Raw genomic sequence first — 14,253 nt, forward strand, 5'->3', positions numbered from 1 at the left:
AAAGGGCAGGTAAGTCCTTTTTTATTATAAATCAAAATATTTATTTGTGAGCATTTGAATGAATTGAAAAATATTAGCAAAGGTTAATAGATTTGGATGCTTTTTCTTCCATTGGGGTGCACAATCTTCGGCACGCCGACTGCTTATGTGCAGCCTGCGAAAGCTTTTGAACACAATCATATCTGCCAACATTGGCAAAATAAAATAACGGAGATTTTACCAGCTACATTTTTTTATGCTATGAGAAAATTTTGATACATTATGCATAGTCATGTAAGTCAAAAAGGGAAATTCGAAATATAAGCACTTACATTTTGTGAAGTAAAAAATATGTATATAAATATTATTCTAAAGAAGATTTTTTAAACCATTATTTATAACTACTTAAACTATTTTATAACCATCGTTGTACAGCCGATCCAATTTTTGGGTTTACGACTACTAATGTTCAACTCCGTAGCTTTGTAATTTTGAACCCAATCCAGAAGACAAGGGAACTCCTGGATCAAGTATTGAGAGAAATTTGCCTTCGTGGGGGACTTTTTGATGGAACTAACCCGCATTTGCGTTACATGGAGAAGAAGACCACGAGAACCTCCCACGGTTAGCCTGACGGCAAGGGGACTAACACATGGTCCGTCTACCATGGAGGATGTTTCACATCAGCACTGTGGTCGGTGCAAGCCGGATGCGGAATTCGTATCGACCAGCCATCGCCGGGATCGATCCCCGGTTCACCTCATTGAAGGCGAACGCTCTATTTCTCTATCACTTTTTGTTGTTATTGTATGAAATTCTGCGTGGTTTAAAGAAAATTTTTGCGCAATTTTATTGTATCCCTGGTTTACATGAATTACTGTTGTTATTCGATTCAATTTATCTTGAAATATTTATAGCAATAGGTGGTGGTGAGTAAATTTTAAATTTTGTATGTGATGGTAACCAAGTGAAAGTATTTCTTGAACTCAAAAATATATTTCAAATTCTTAAAATGGTTTTCATGTTCTAATTTATAACATTAAATGGAAATATAAATATTTTAAGAACACTTTAGAAATGAAACTTCTTATACCACAGATATTGAATGTTGGAAAAATGAAGTTCTTAAAAATTTAATTATTAAAATTCATTCATTTATTTAGATGGTGGTGCGGGAGTTATCGTGAGCAAAAGCAAGAAAATTTGAAACGTTAAAAATTACACACAGAATGTTCCGTATAACCACCCTAAATAAACATTATTCGAGACCTTGTCAAAAATAGAGTGATAAAAACATTCATAATAATAAATTATTTAAATTTTCTCACACTGAAAATTAATGGACTCTAAATTACGAATTGAAAATGAACTAAATGAGCAATAAAATATAGAACTTATGAAGTATTGGAGTCTACTAAATAATTTAGTCCTTATTCTCTGTTACTCAGAACTTACTTAAAAATTAAAAAGTATAAACATTAATAAAATTTTATTAGTAGATCTGACAAGAGATTTTTTTAACTTTCAAAGCTGCAAATAAGAAGTGTCTAGTTTTATGCAAAATAGTTGCACTGAGATGACAGGTCCAAGTCAGATATTTAAAAATAGTTAATTTCGAAACAATTGATTAAACTTATGCAAATAAAAACCCTCCCATATTTCAATATTATGTTAATAATGTATCTTAAAAATTAATTGTACTAAATGGTAAAATGACTTAACTTTAGTTGTTGTTTAAGTTAATTTTCACTTTTAGGTCACTTTTGTCCCTTAAAAGATACAATGGACCAATCATAGAAGAGAAAAAAATTAAATTATGATCATTCTTAATAAAAGAAAGAGTTTGAAATTTCATGAAATATTTGCATACTTAATAAGATAAATAATCATGCAAATTATAAATAAATTAAATAAAATAGAATAAATCCTTCTAGGATAAAAAAAATTTCAAACGGTAATATAATGTGCAATTTTTTCAGTATTGTATCAGTATTGCATAGATTGTAAAATTTTGTTATATGTAATATCTTAATATGTAAATCAAAAAGGATATATTTATGCTTATATTCTGAAGGGTTAATTGCTGAATATTTTAACACTGCCAAATTTTATTTTGAAAGAAATTATCTTAAGAAATAATAAAAAAGAAAATACTTAAAGGTAACACTTTTCTATGTCTCAATTAACATATTTATTTACTTCATTGAATATATGTAAAAAGTATGTCGAAATATATTTTATGTTGATCGATAGTGTGCAGATTAATTTATTAAAAATTAAAATAATATTCCATAAAATATGGTTTGCCGAATGTCACATTATCTAAAAAATCGCTTATACACAAAAATATTAAGACTGATAAATCATATTTACCATAAAATTGTCCAAAATCCTTGTCAGCACAAAAATAAAATATAATGACGCTATTTTTTTTTTTTATGAAATAACACACTAATAATATTAAAAATAAAACAAAATACACAAAAAGATTTGATAATATTAAACACTAAACAAAGTTTTTCCTACAGTGACAATTTTTTTAAATGATAAAAACTATCATAACTGATCAAATATACCTAATTAAAATGCATATCCAACAGCTTTTTTCAAGATGACGACTAGCATGTTTAATTATTTAATTGCAACAAAACATGGGAAGTTTGGTTTTTATTTTTAATAATTATTATGAGGAGGAAAACAAACTTTTATTTTTTTTGTAATGATAAAACTTCACTGTATTTTTACTTAGTATTGATAAAAGTTTATTTTTTTAAAAATAAAAACAAAAATGTAAAAGATAGTTCTAACGCATCTTACTAAAAATCAACACAAGAGAAAAATTTCAGAAACATATATTTATCGTTTACACAATCTAAAAAAAATCTAGCAATACTAAAAACATTGTACAATTTGAACTTAACAAATACCTTCATTATATTATTATATCAAATGTGATTTTACCTGGTTTTCCATCACCAGAAGTAAATTCATTTTCAAAAGTTTCCTAAAACAAAGAAAAGTCTCTTTACATTTGAACTTAAAGTGGCACTTTAAAGAACTTAAGGTTTAAGAGAGGGGTAAAAAATACAACTTTAATCCATTTACAAAATCAACACAATTTTATATGCCTCCATCAAAACACGAATAACATTAAAATTGATTTTACACAAGAGAATACCAGGCTATTCCAGCATATTAACACAATACGATTGTAATAAATAAATAAAAATGTGCGCAACCAAGAAAATTTTCCAAAAAAATCGAAGAGGTTATACTTTTATACTTATTGCTTATTAACGATTTTGAATAAATTTATAATAACGATTATAAATAATAACGATTTCGATGCAATAAATTTCTAGTAGAAACACCATACAAGCAAAACAACAATTTTCAGTTATCATCGCACAGGGCATAATTTTCATTTTCAGTTACGATACTTTGTTGAATTCTATTAAAGAAAAATGAAAATGATAAGTACAAAAAAAATTCCCTGTGGTGTATTCTAGCCTCTTTATCTTTAAAGGAAATTTTATTTAATGCTGGGAGCATTTATATATTCATTGGAGCTCAAATAATTTATCAAGAAATGGCAAAAAAAAAGAAAATAAATGAATAAATAATTAATTTAAAAGTTAACATATATATAAATGAATTTAAACTATGGAAACCATTTTTATAACATAGCAATGTAGATTAACAATAACTAATAAAAAAGCAGAAAAATAAATAATTCAAAAATATAAATCAAATGTGAAAGTGATACATATTAATTAAATGAAATGTCAACATTAAAACCTATTTTAATTAAAACCATTATAACGATATTACAATGTAAATAAAAAACTGACATTAAGGAAGTAGAATAATAAATATCACAGAAATAAATACAAATTAAATTAAATATGAACATTAAAACTAATTACTTACAGTTCCAACCCGATTGATTGCACAAGTAAAATAGCTATTGGCAATAGCAGCACATCATGTCTCTATGGGCCACATGGGTTCACTATTAATATATTACACCAATTAAAGATATTATGCATACTTTTTGTTCAAAATCATTCATGATTTTAACAAAAGAGATAATTGAAAAAAAAGTTTCATTATATTTAAACATGTTAACATACTGTGGATAAGAGAAAAATAATAATATAAATATGCCTTGAATCACAATTATTTTAACCTTATTGCCACTTAATGTATTCTTGTTAAAAGCGTGATACATTTAATTTGATTTGGAATAAGCCTTAAAAGAATCTTATTTAAGATGAATTAAATAAGTATAAATGTATACATATAGTAAGAAATAGTGTTACCAAAATATTAGTGGAGAAAATTGCATCAGAATGAATGAGAAGTTTAATAGCAACCCTGATAAGGAAGAAGCAATTTGGTGCTTTATACGAGGGTTGCTATTTATATTTCTGGCCTAATAATGAAAAAACAAATATGTAGGATCGAAATAGGTTTTATTGTCTTTCAAAATATTCTCCATGATGATCAATACACTTTTGCATGCGTTTGAACCAATTTTCAAAGCACTTTTTCCAGTCCGATTGAGGTAACTCCAAAACATGCGCTTTGAATGCATCAACCGCTTCTTCGGGGCTCGAAAATCGTTGTCCACGTAATTTATTTTTGATGTGTGGGAGTAAGAAGAAGTCATTGGGTGCCAAATCAGGGCTGTACGGCGGATGACCCATTAGTTCGATCTTTCACTCCGTCAGAAATGCCTTTGTTTGAGTCGATGTGTGAGAGCTCGCATTGTCATGATGAAGAATGATTCGCCTGTTCTTCTGCTTTTTTCGAATTTCTCCGATGACTTCTGGCAAACAAATGGTCGTGTACTATTCAGAATTGACCGTCCTGCGTTGCTCTAACGCCACTGTTGCCACATGACCGTTAATGTCGAAGAAACAGGCAATCATATGTTTCGATGTGCTTCTTCCTCGAACAACTTTTGTTGGTTTTGCCTCGTCTTGGAAGGCCCATACAGTTGATTGCTGTTTTGTTTCCGGCTCATATGCATAGATCCATGATTCGTCACCTGTGTAGATGTTATACACAGCCTTTGATGCACCTTGAACGTATTTTTCCAACATTTCCTTGCACCAATCGACACGAGCCTTTTTTTGAGCGTTTGTCAGATTAAGCGGGATCCAACGCGAACAAATTTTTTTCACGCTCAAATGTTCATGCAATATTTTATTGATGCTAGTCATACTAATGTCCAGAGACGCCTCTATCTCACAGTATGTCGCATGACGATCTTGCTTTATCAGTTCACGCACAGCATCGATCTTTTCTGTCACAACAACGGATTTTGGACGACCTGCACGGGATTCGTCCTGGATCGAACATCGACCACGATTAAATTCGTTATACCAATTTTTTACAGTGCTGTAGGATCGCGCTTTATCGCTGAATAAAGAATTAAGTTCATCGAAGCACTCTTGTCTCGACAATCCACGTCGAAAGTTATGAAAAATAATGACACGAAAATGTCCACGATTCAATTCCATTTTTTGAAAGAGAAAAACTTTTCAATTTACTGTCAACAACACAAATGAAGCTATAATGGTAAATCGTCTGCTGAATTTATGTTTAAAAACATCAAACATTCGATTAAAATCGTCTGCGGTCGCCTAGCAACACTTACTGTTGCCAAGGCCAGAAATATAAATAGCAACCCTCGTAATAGTAGCATTTACTAACATTTGAGTGATAAGAAATTTTTCTTTAAGAGAAAACGATACTTTCTTTAAGTGAAAAAGAAATTTTTATTTAAAAGAAAAAGAAAGTGCATCGATTTCCCCAGAATTTCTTAATGATATCCGTGAAAAAATTTCAATACAAGTTTGGATTGTTCAATTTTTTTTTTAATAATTTGAAGTCTAAAACTCTGTAAATCGAAAATAGTGCAATTTTTTCACAATTTCCTTTTCTGAGAGAAAATATGAAGTAAAATTTATTAAGTATAAATATCAAACATACTTTTTCTGGGGATTTAATTAAAATCAAAGATACATTTTTACTCAAGATTCCTTCTTTATACTCTATGCTTTTATGAAATACTCGAGCTAAGCTACTTGAATTTTCAATTTAAAAAATTTAGCTATCATAAAAATTTCTAAATCTTAAAAAATTCATGCTGTCAAATAATACAGTATACAATTATTCATTTAAAAAATTTGAAATTTTATTATGTTAGAAACACAAGTTTAAATTTTCATAAAGTAAAATAGAGTGTAAAAAATTGCCATCACTGAAAGACAAAAAAAATCTGCTAAATACTTTTTAAATTTATTAACATTAAAAACAAACAAAAAGCTAAAACAGAATTAAAAAAACTTTGATGCTGATGAAATAGAAAAAAAAATCTATTGCAATTATGTAGATGGTGTAAGCTTTTCTTGTTAAATACTTTAATTTTATGCAGTACAATTTAAGAAATAACTGTTATTTCCTTAGAAACAAGCATTTTTCTTAATTTGAAATTACTCTTCAATTTTTTTTAAAAATTCTTTTCTTAGCTTAAATAAAAAAACAATCATAAGAAAATTTAAAATAAAAATTAAGCATTTCATTTTACAAATATTGTGTCAGTATGTAAGGCTTGGGATGTATTCATTATAAATTAGACTTGAAATATTTTACAACTGTTTAAGAATTTGGAAGAGTTTTTAATTTAATCTAAGTATTTATTATTCCGATTTATTGTTTTCATAAATAGCAAGTTTTACAAACTGAAACATTGATTTCTACAATAATGTAGGTTTATAACACACTGTAACATAAAAATAGATCTAGGTATTGTGAAAGCAAAACATTGCTTTTTTCTCGTAATTTAATTTTTTTTTAAATACGAGCAAGGACTGGCATTTGTTAACCACAGATATTTACTACTATAAGCGCTATTTTTGTATAAAGATTGCCCATTTCAATTCCAATTAAAATATATTAAATGAGTAATGCGAAATATTACTAATAAAAATGTAAAAAGGTTCTAAAAAAATTTGCTATTCAATTTTAGAGTATTAAATAGATATAAAAATTAACATACTATCATATTTAAGATTAGCTTTAAATTATTATAAGCCCTTAACTACACACATATATATAGAGTTAAATAAAATTAAGAAAATAAAAAAAAAGTGTGCAATAATAATCTTTTCCAAAAACTATAAGAAACGACAAAAAAAAACAAGATTTAAAAAAAATTGTTTAAAAGTAAAAGAGAGGTTGCAACTAATGTAATGTAATGCTGGATTGTAAAACCAGACTAGGGAGACAAATCTATATTCTAAGCAGTGTAATCGAGTCATCAATGTGTTTTGGGGATCAAACCTATGCTTACAGCACAGTTGACACGTTTTAGACTGAGGTGGGATAAATTTAGTTGAATAGAGGAATAAACAAAAGTGTACATTAAAAACTCATCATCATATCTGGCTAGACAGCCCAGGGTGGGCCAGTGCCTTCCTTTGAATTCGAATCCACTTCTCTCTACTTTTGACACTTGTTCGCCAGTTTTTCTCCTTTAGAGAAAAACTGGCGAACTCATTATCATATATTTTAAAAGAAAACTATCCATACTCACCAAAACGAGTTTGAAATACAGGATGCCGTAAGTCACTTTCCATGTAATAAGTAGACTAAAACAAAATACGCATATATTGAAAATATAACATAAAATTGCTGCAATTAAAAAATACACTTAGGTAATTACAAATAATAGAGTTGGTAATTAATTTTATTTCATTCGTATTATTGTTTTCAATGTCTTAAACATGATTTAAACTGTCATGGCCAAAATTCTAATTCAAAAAGTTATGTCTAAAACTGTCAAAAGCCTTAAATATTACATTTTTGTAATAATATGAGCAGATGTTGAATTGTCATGAATTTTACTATCATAAATTTTATTATCAAAAATTAGTTCTTGACATAAAAAAATGAAAGTTTAAGTCTCAAAAATTAGCTCAAACAATAATAAACAATCTATAACATATGATATAGGTAATGTTTACAGTAACCATTAAGAGGAGGGATGTATGCACAAAATAATTTTAACAGATTTTAAGTAGGTATTAAATTGCATATAAAATTAACCTTGATTATACTAAAAATGTAAAACATTTCAAAATATAATTAACGTCATTTCAGTTAGTTTCATTAATATTAATTAATTTCATGCAAGTGTTGTCAATTTTCTTTAAGTAGAATGAATTTTCAAACCCTGAAACTGGCATTTTAATAAATAATAATTTGGCATTGAATAATAATCATAAATAATTTCATTTTAATTATTTTATTTTAATTTTTCAGTTTTTATTAATTCAATATTTCACAATTCAAGAGGATAATATTCAATGATTTTTTAGAGCTTTTGAAAATTGATAATTGGCCATTGTGATTTTTGAAAGATTAAATTTTAAGTTAGCAAATTAAAGTCCTTGTCAGTTTATAAACTTGTTAGTGGAACCATTTGTTTATCATCAAATATTTAAATACAAAATCAATTACGGCATTATTCAAATTTTTTTGTTAACAGACTCATGACAGCAAGAAATCTAAATCAAAACAAAGGCAGGTACTTTATTTACGTCACACAAGAGCTGCACAATGGGCTATTGGCAAAGGTCAGGGAACATCCCTGAGAATGATCTGAAGACATGCCATCGCAATTTTGATCCTCTGCAGAGGGGATAGCTCCCCTGCTTTGGTAGCCCATCGAACTGCCCAAAGTCAAGCACTTTATGGAAGAACAGTTTAAGGAGGACCAATACCTTCACCCTCGGTCCCTAAGCAGGCTGCTCAAAGTTGTCACCCACCCGCTTACTGACCGCAGCCATTGATGGTTGACTTTGGTGTTCTACTGGGAACCGTGTCTTTACGATCAGTCCACTGCAGGACCATCAAAACAAAGAGTGAGATAGAACTGTTAAGCTGAAAAGTGAGATAAAGCTGTCAAGTCGAAAGGTGCACTACAATCCCTTTCATCTGCTATCTAAGAACTTGTCCATTATCAGGTGTTTTATTACAACGCTAGGTTCTTTTCCTCTAGCCCTTATACGTCAAATTATTTTTAACCTCTCTAGACACGAGGTTCTGGGATTGTCAGAATGCAGAAGGGTTTGATGTCAGGATATGAGGAATTTTCTTCTAATCGAAATAGGGACTAGCTTTCAGTTTTATGCCTATTCTGACAGATAAATAGAAAAGGTTTTCTTTGACTTTTACTAGGATTAGCTTCAACTCTTTTAACATTAAATTTTAGTTACTGACTTATTTGAAATTTCCAGAAGAAAGTTAAGCTTTATAAATTTGCACAAATATGAATAACGGTATCCTATTTTACAGTTATGCTCATACTGTAGAGCAAAAATAATATTATTCTGTTCTTATACAAATTAGTTATACTATTAGTGGCCATCCGCTTATAGGAATCAAATGCTTCAGGTATGAATTTAATAAAATGCCAGACACTGTTTCAAATCACAGAATAAATTTATAATAGTACATTTAATAGTTTTTGACTAAATTTCATATTGAAAAAAATATCTTTTAAATTTAAGTTTTTTAAAAAAAATTTCCTTAAAATATGTTTAAATAACATATTTCTGACCAGAATTATATTAAGAAACAAGATAACTTGAATTGTCAAGTTTAAGAATGTAATTTATACAGTCAATTCTTGTGAGATTTCAGAAGGCGACTGAAATAGTCTAGTTGATTGGAGCATGTAGGACATGACCGAATCTCTGCTCATAAGAAATATTTGCTAAACATGAAACTATGCATAAATTGAAGCATTTTTTGTTGTTGTTGTAACACAGTGATAATAAAACAACAACAGACAACTTTTTTTATAAGTGTTTTTAACTGATAATCTCAAACTAGCTACAATTTTTCTTTAAAACATAATTAAGAAAAATATGCTTTTTTAGTAATTGAACACTTACTTCATTAAAATCACCAACACGTGGTATATGATACTTGTGAGATTTTCCTAAATATGCTCCAGAGCTTGAAATGACAACAGCAGTATTCTATATAGTATCTCCATAAGTTTCATCTCTTTCAAGAATATTAGATACAATAACCATATTGTGTTTTGCAGCTAACTACAAAATATAAAGAAACACAATTAATATATTGAAATAGTTTTTTATTTTGGGATGTTAAATATGTTAACTATGACAAGTATATTGTGAAACCACATTAGTCATACTGTCGTGTTATATTAAACTATTTGTCATGCCTCCATGCTGTGCTGGAGCAGTGATCAAGTGTAGATGCAGTGAATAAAGATATGTGAGAGTTAGCACGAATTGTCTGTGAGGAAAAGACGTTCCTTTGTAGGAGTCTGGGGAAATTATTCTTTGGACAGAGTGCGATAGTACACTATTCATATGTCACTGTGTTTGCTTCATAAATTATTCATATATTTTTTTCTAATTAGCATCCTATCAGTATACCTTTAAGGGAATTTCATAAATCCTTCGATATTCACCTAATTATTGATGGTTGATTAGTGGAAGAATTTTCAAAAGTGTCATTATGAAAAAAAAAAATACTTTTACTACATATATGTTTATTTTTTTATATCAATTATATATACAAGAAGAGGAAAAATAACTTATTTTCAATAGATTTAAATAAACAAGATAAACTGCTTAAAAATCAAATATGTGTATTGAACATTTAAAATATATAATAATAATTTCTTTCATAGAAATAAAACCTTTATAAATTACCTCTGCACATAGGAGTGTCGTAGGACGACTTTCTGCATTTTCAGCAAATTCACACCACGGATATCTTTCTCCAGTGCAAAAGGAAAAGGGCATTGCTATAAAATATATTAAACATTGTATCACACTTAGTTTACTACTCAGATAATTAATATTCAGATAATTACTACATCCACAAAATATTAATATTTTAAACAATAAAATTTTTTAATGTTTATTAATTTTGATTTTTGTAAAAAAAATATGTATGCTAGATTATGCATAGGTTTGGTATGTTTTCATGCTTGACAGTTTCATACTGTTTTTAGACATAATCTTTTTTCCCCAGTGACTAACCTTTGCCTTCTTTTCCTAGATCATTAAACAAATGTTTGACAATTCAAACCAAACATGCTTATGACACTTGTATCATCAAAAATGATTTTATGACACCAGAAATATAATCCCAAAACATTAATAACTATGTAGTAGCAGTTTAGTTCAAATTCTTAGTCCATAGGGATTAGTGGGAGGTAGTTTCCCAGTAAAATTATAGTATTATGGCCGTTTCAGATACATTTCAATTCGGATACGATGTAAGGATATTTATACTAGAAAAATTAATAAAATCATTTAGAAAAAATTGATTTATAATGTAAAACTTAAATTGAACATAGCCACATTCTAAAATTATAAAAATAAAGAAAAGAAGTCCCTCAAAGGGATCAAGAAAATTATTCTCTTCGCGTCAAGAATACTTTGTAAAGATATCTATTTAACGGTTGGGACCAGGAGGCCGAAGCCTCTGGTTCAACTACTAATAACTCAAAATTAAAAGTGAATGAATTGTTCCCAGTTAACAGTTAGGATCACTTGAAGAGATCCATGGTTGGTGATTTATCAAAAGATAACATAGCCAAAAATAAAGCCTACCCCCTCATAATCAATATTAAATTTGAAAATAATTTGGCAAAAGCGAATTGCCAAAAAGACTGTTAGAATTAGTATAACCATGTAACTGAAACATTTTTGTGGTAAGAAATAAAGAATAAAGAGTTAAAAATAGATTTTTGTTTTTGATTTAGTTGCAACAGTAAATTATGAGTCTTACATTAGTATTGAAATAAATGTTAGCTGTTACATTGATTGATAAGAAAAGAATAAGATTATTTTATATTAGCTTTTTATAAAATGTATAAAAATTAAATAATTGGTTTAATTTAATTAAAATTCGATTAAGAATGATTAAAAAAAATATACGAAATTTTGAAACCTGGGAAATATGAAATGCCTATAGTGGCATCACATATGTCCCAACTGGACACAGAAGAAAAAAATGTATCATATTTATTTCTTTATTTTTTTTTATATAAATTTATGGATCTCCAAAGAATGATTTAAAAAAAATTTAAAAAATTTTAAAAACTAGCAAATATGCAATGCCTAGTGTGGCATCACAAACTATATCGTTCTTCTGTATCAACTATGGGCTTTTAGAATGAATTCCCCTAGATGAACAAAAGGGATTTTTTTTTTCTCTAAAAGTTAATTGAAATTCCCTACTTCTTTAAACTAGTCTTTTACATAAAAAACTTTCTTTCGACTTTTTTTCAACAAACTAATTAAATCGGGAAATATATAAAATGTGTTACAATATGTTTTTTAAGCATATAAGGTAAATATAGGAAAAATCAATAACAGACAATAAAAGTTCAAATGAATATCCCAAAGTTATTAGAATGAAAGGAGATTGAGTATTTATTGACATAAAAAAGTTGAAAAACATGTTCTCATTAAAAATTTGTACAAGTTACCAGATCAATCTGAAATGAATCCATCTTTTCTATTAAATTGCTTTTCTATTAAGTAACACATAAAATAAACCACTTCATTATTCCTGAAAAAAAACCTTAATTCTCCCACTCTATATTAAAATGCTCTGAGGTTAATGTTCCCAATAATAAAAAAACTATTCTTTCTAACTAATAAACTATAAACTAATCGTAAACTATTCTTGAAATATGAAAAAAGCATTCTCTTACTCCATGCTTCTTGGAAGCATATAATATTAACTCCACACTGTGCTGCTATTTCAACAATCTCCCGAATACGATTATGAATGGCTTCTCTTTGTCTTGATATTGGTGCAGTAGTAGGTTCTAGAATTGCATGTTGTACAAGACCAACTCGAACAAGACGGGGAGCTCGGAGATCTTCAGGTAATGCATCAAAAACATAACCTTTCAGTTCGAGATTTTTACTAGTGGCTTCAGATAAAACACCTTCAGAAAATTCTAGTTTTCTAAAAAATTCAAAAATAATTAAAATTAAATAAATAAAATAAAAAATACTGAAAAATACCTCAAAATGTATAAAGTATTTTTTTAGACAATTGAGGAAATACATTTGTAGTACATACTTTTCGTCGACTTTTGTACGTATCATTAGTATGTCATTTTTACGTATTTTTCTTCTATTTATCATAACCAATACTACTTATTATTTCTGAATGAAGGCTTATTTTTTGCCTGAGATTTCTGACAAACCCCATCTTTAATAAACAAAAAAAGCATTTCGTATTTCTTGAAAACTATTTGGCGTTTTTTTTTCGATTTTTTTTCGATTTTCGTTTTTTTTTTCGATTTATTTTTTGAACAAATTGTGATTAAATATAACTGAAATAAAATTTATCTCACAAGTCAGCAAATTCACACTATATAAAAAAACCCGGGTTGGCAAGTTTTTGACAATTGACAGTGTTAACCATGGTTTTATCTGTCATATCAAATAAACTGTAATAATGAACTTTAAAGATTAAATAGATAATAAAGCTTTATTCTTCAATAAGTAATGAACCCTTACAGTTCATTACATAAATTACGTATTCATAAGTAGTATAAGTAACTCAGGACAAGACTAAATAATATATTATCGTGTTTTAACACTAGTATCTTGGAATTCATTTACAAAACAAATTACTTATAAACAGTGATCAACATAAACAACCCTCAGGTATCAAATACACAATGAAGTTGAGCGCTGAAAATGTATTAGTTATGTCATATAACTTCTCATACGGGGACATTTTGCTTTTGAATGGCTTAAAATAAAGCAAAAAATATAATCCCTTCTGGGAAATTTTTTTCATTTACTACCTTGCCATTGTCCTGTTGTAGCTAAAACATGGTGACTTTTAGTTATGATCCTACACAAAAAATATTTCCTAACTTATATGTCAAAATATTTGCAGGCAGTGCTTTGTATAATTAACCCTTATCCAAAGTATGGGGAAGCATCCAAAGTACCTAGTATGGGGAATCCAAAATTGATAATTGTGCTAAGAAAAATTAAAACGGTATCGAAATCTTACGAATCAGACATCAAAACCAGTTTTATAACCTGGTGAGTATTGGAGTTGTTTCTTATATTTACATTTTCAACGCATTTTAGGGTATTTCAAACAGGTTTGGATTTTTTTTTCATATCCGCATTCAACGGTAAATAAATTCCAATTCTTGCAATGAAATTTGAA

At 28.3% G+C, this 14,253-nt stretch overlaps 1 protein-coding gene and 1 long non-coding RNA gene across 2 annotated transcripts in view; both read right to left on the reverse strand.

The window, feature by feature from the left end:
• The window catches only part of LOC122272226 (calcium-dependent secretion activator-like), a 49,171-nt gene extending 38,331 nt beyond the window's left edge, over positions 1-10,840 (reverse strand). Inside the window, exons 1-5 of the mRNA XM_087150404.1 lie at positions 10,746-10,840; positions 9,951-10,112; positions 7,586-7,640; positions 3,910-3,991; positions 2,941-2,983 (exon numbers count right to left, since the gene is read on the reverse strand). The gene's annotated coding sequence lies outside the window, so the exon portion shown is untranslated. The remainder of the gene's footprint in view (positions 1-2,940; positions 2,984-3,909; positions 3,992-7,585; positions 7,641-9,950; positions 10,113-10,745) is intronic.
• A 1,637-nt stretch (positions 10,841-12,477) lies between these two features.
• LOC147816707 (uncharacterized) overlaps positions 12,478-14,253 on the reverse strand; it is a 29,374-nt gene continuing 27,598 nt past the window's right edge. Inside the window, exon 6 of the long non-coding RNA XR_015428776.1 lies at positions 12,478-13,023. This is a non-coding gene — a long non-coding RNA (uncharacterized LOC147816707). The remainder of the gene's footprint in view (positions 13,024-14,253) is intronic.

This window comes from Parasteatoda tepidariorum, chromosome 1 (assembly GCF_982258835.1).
Source record: "Parasteatoda tepidariorum strain Cologne lab strain chromosome 1, Ptep-v5.0, whole genome shotgun sequence".
Taxonomy (NCBI): Eukaryota; Metazoa; Arthropoda; class Arachnida; order Araneae; family Theridiidae; genus Parasteatoda; species Parasteatoda tepidariorum.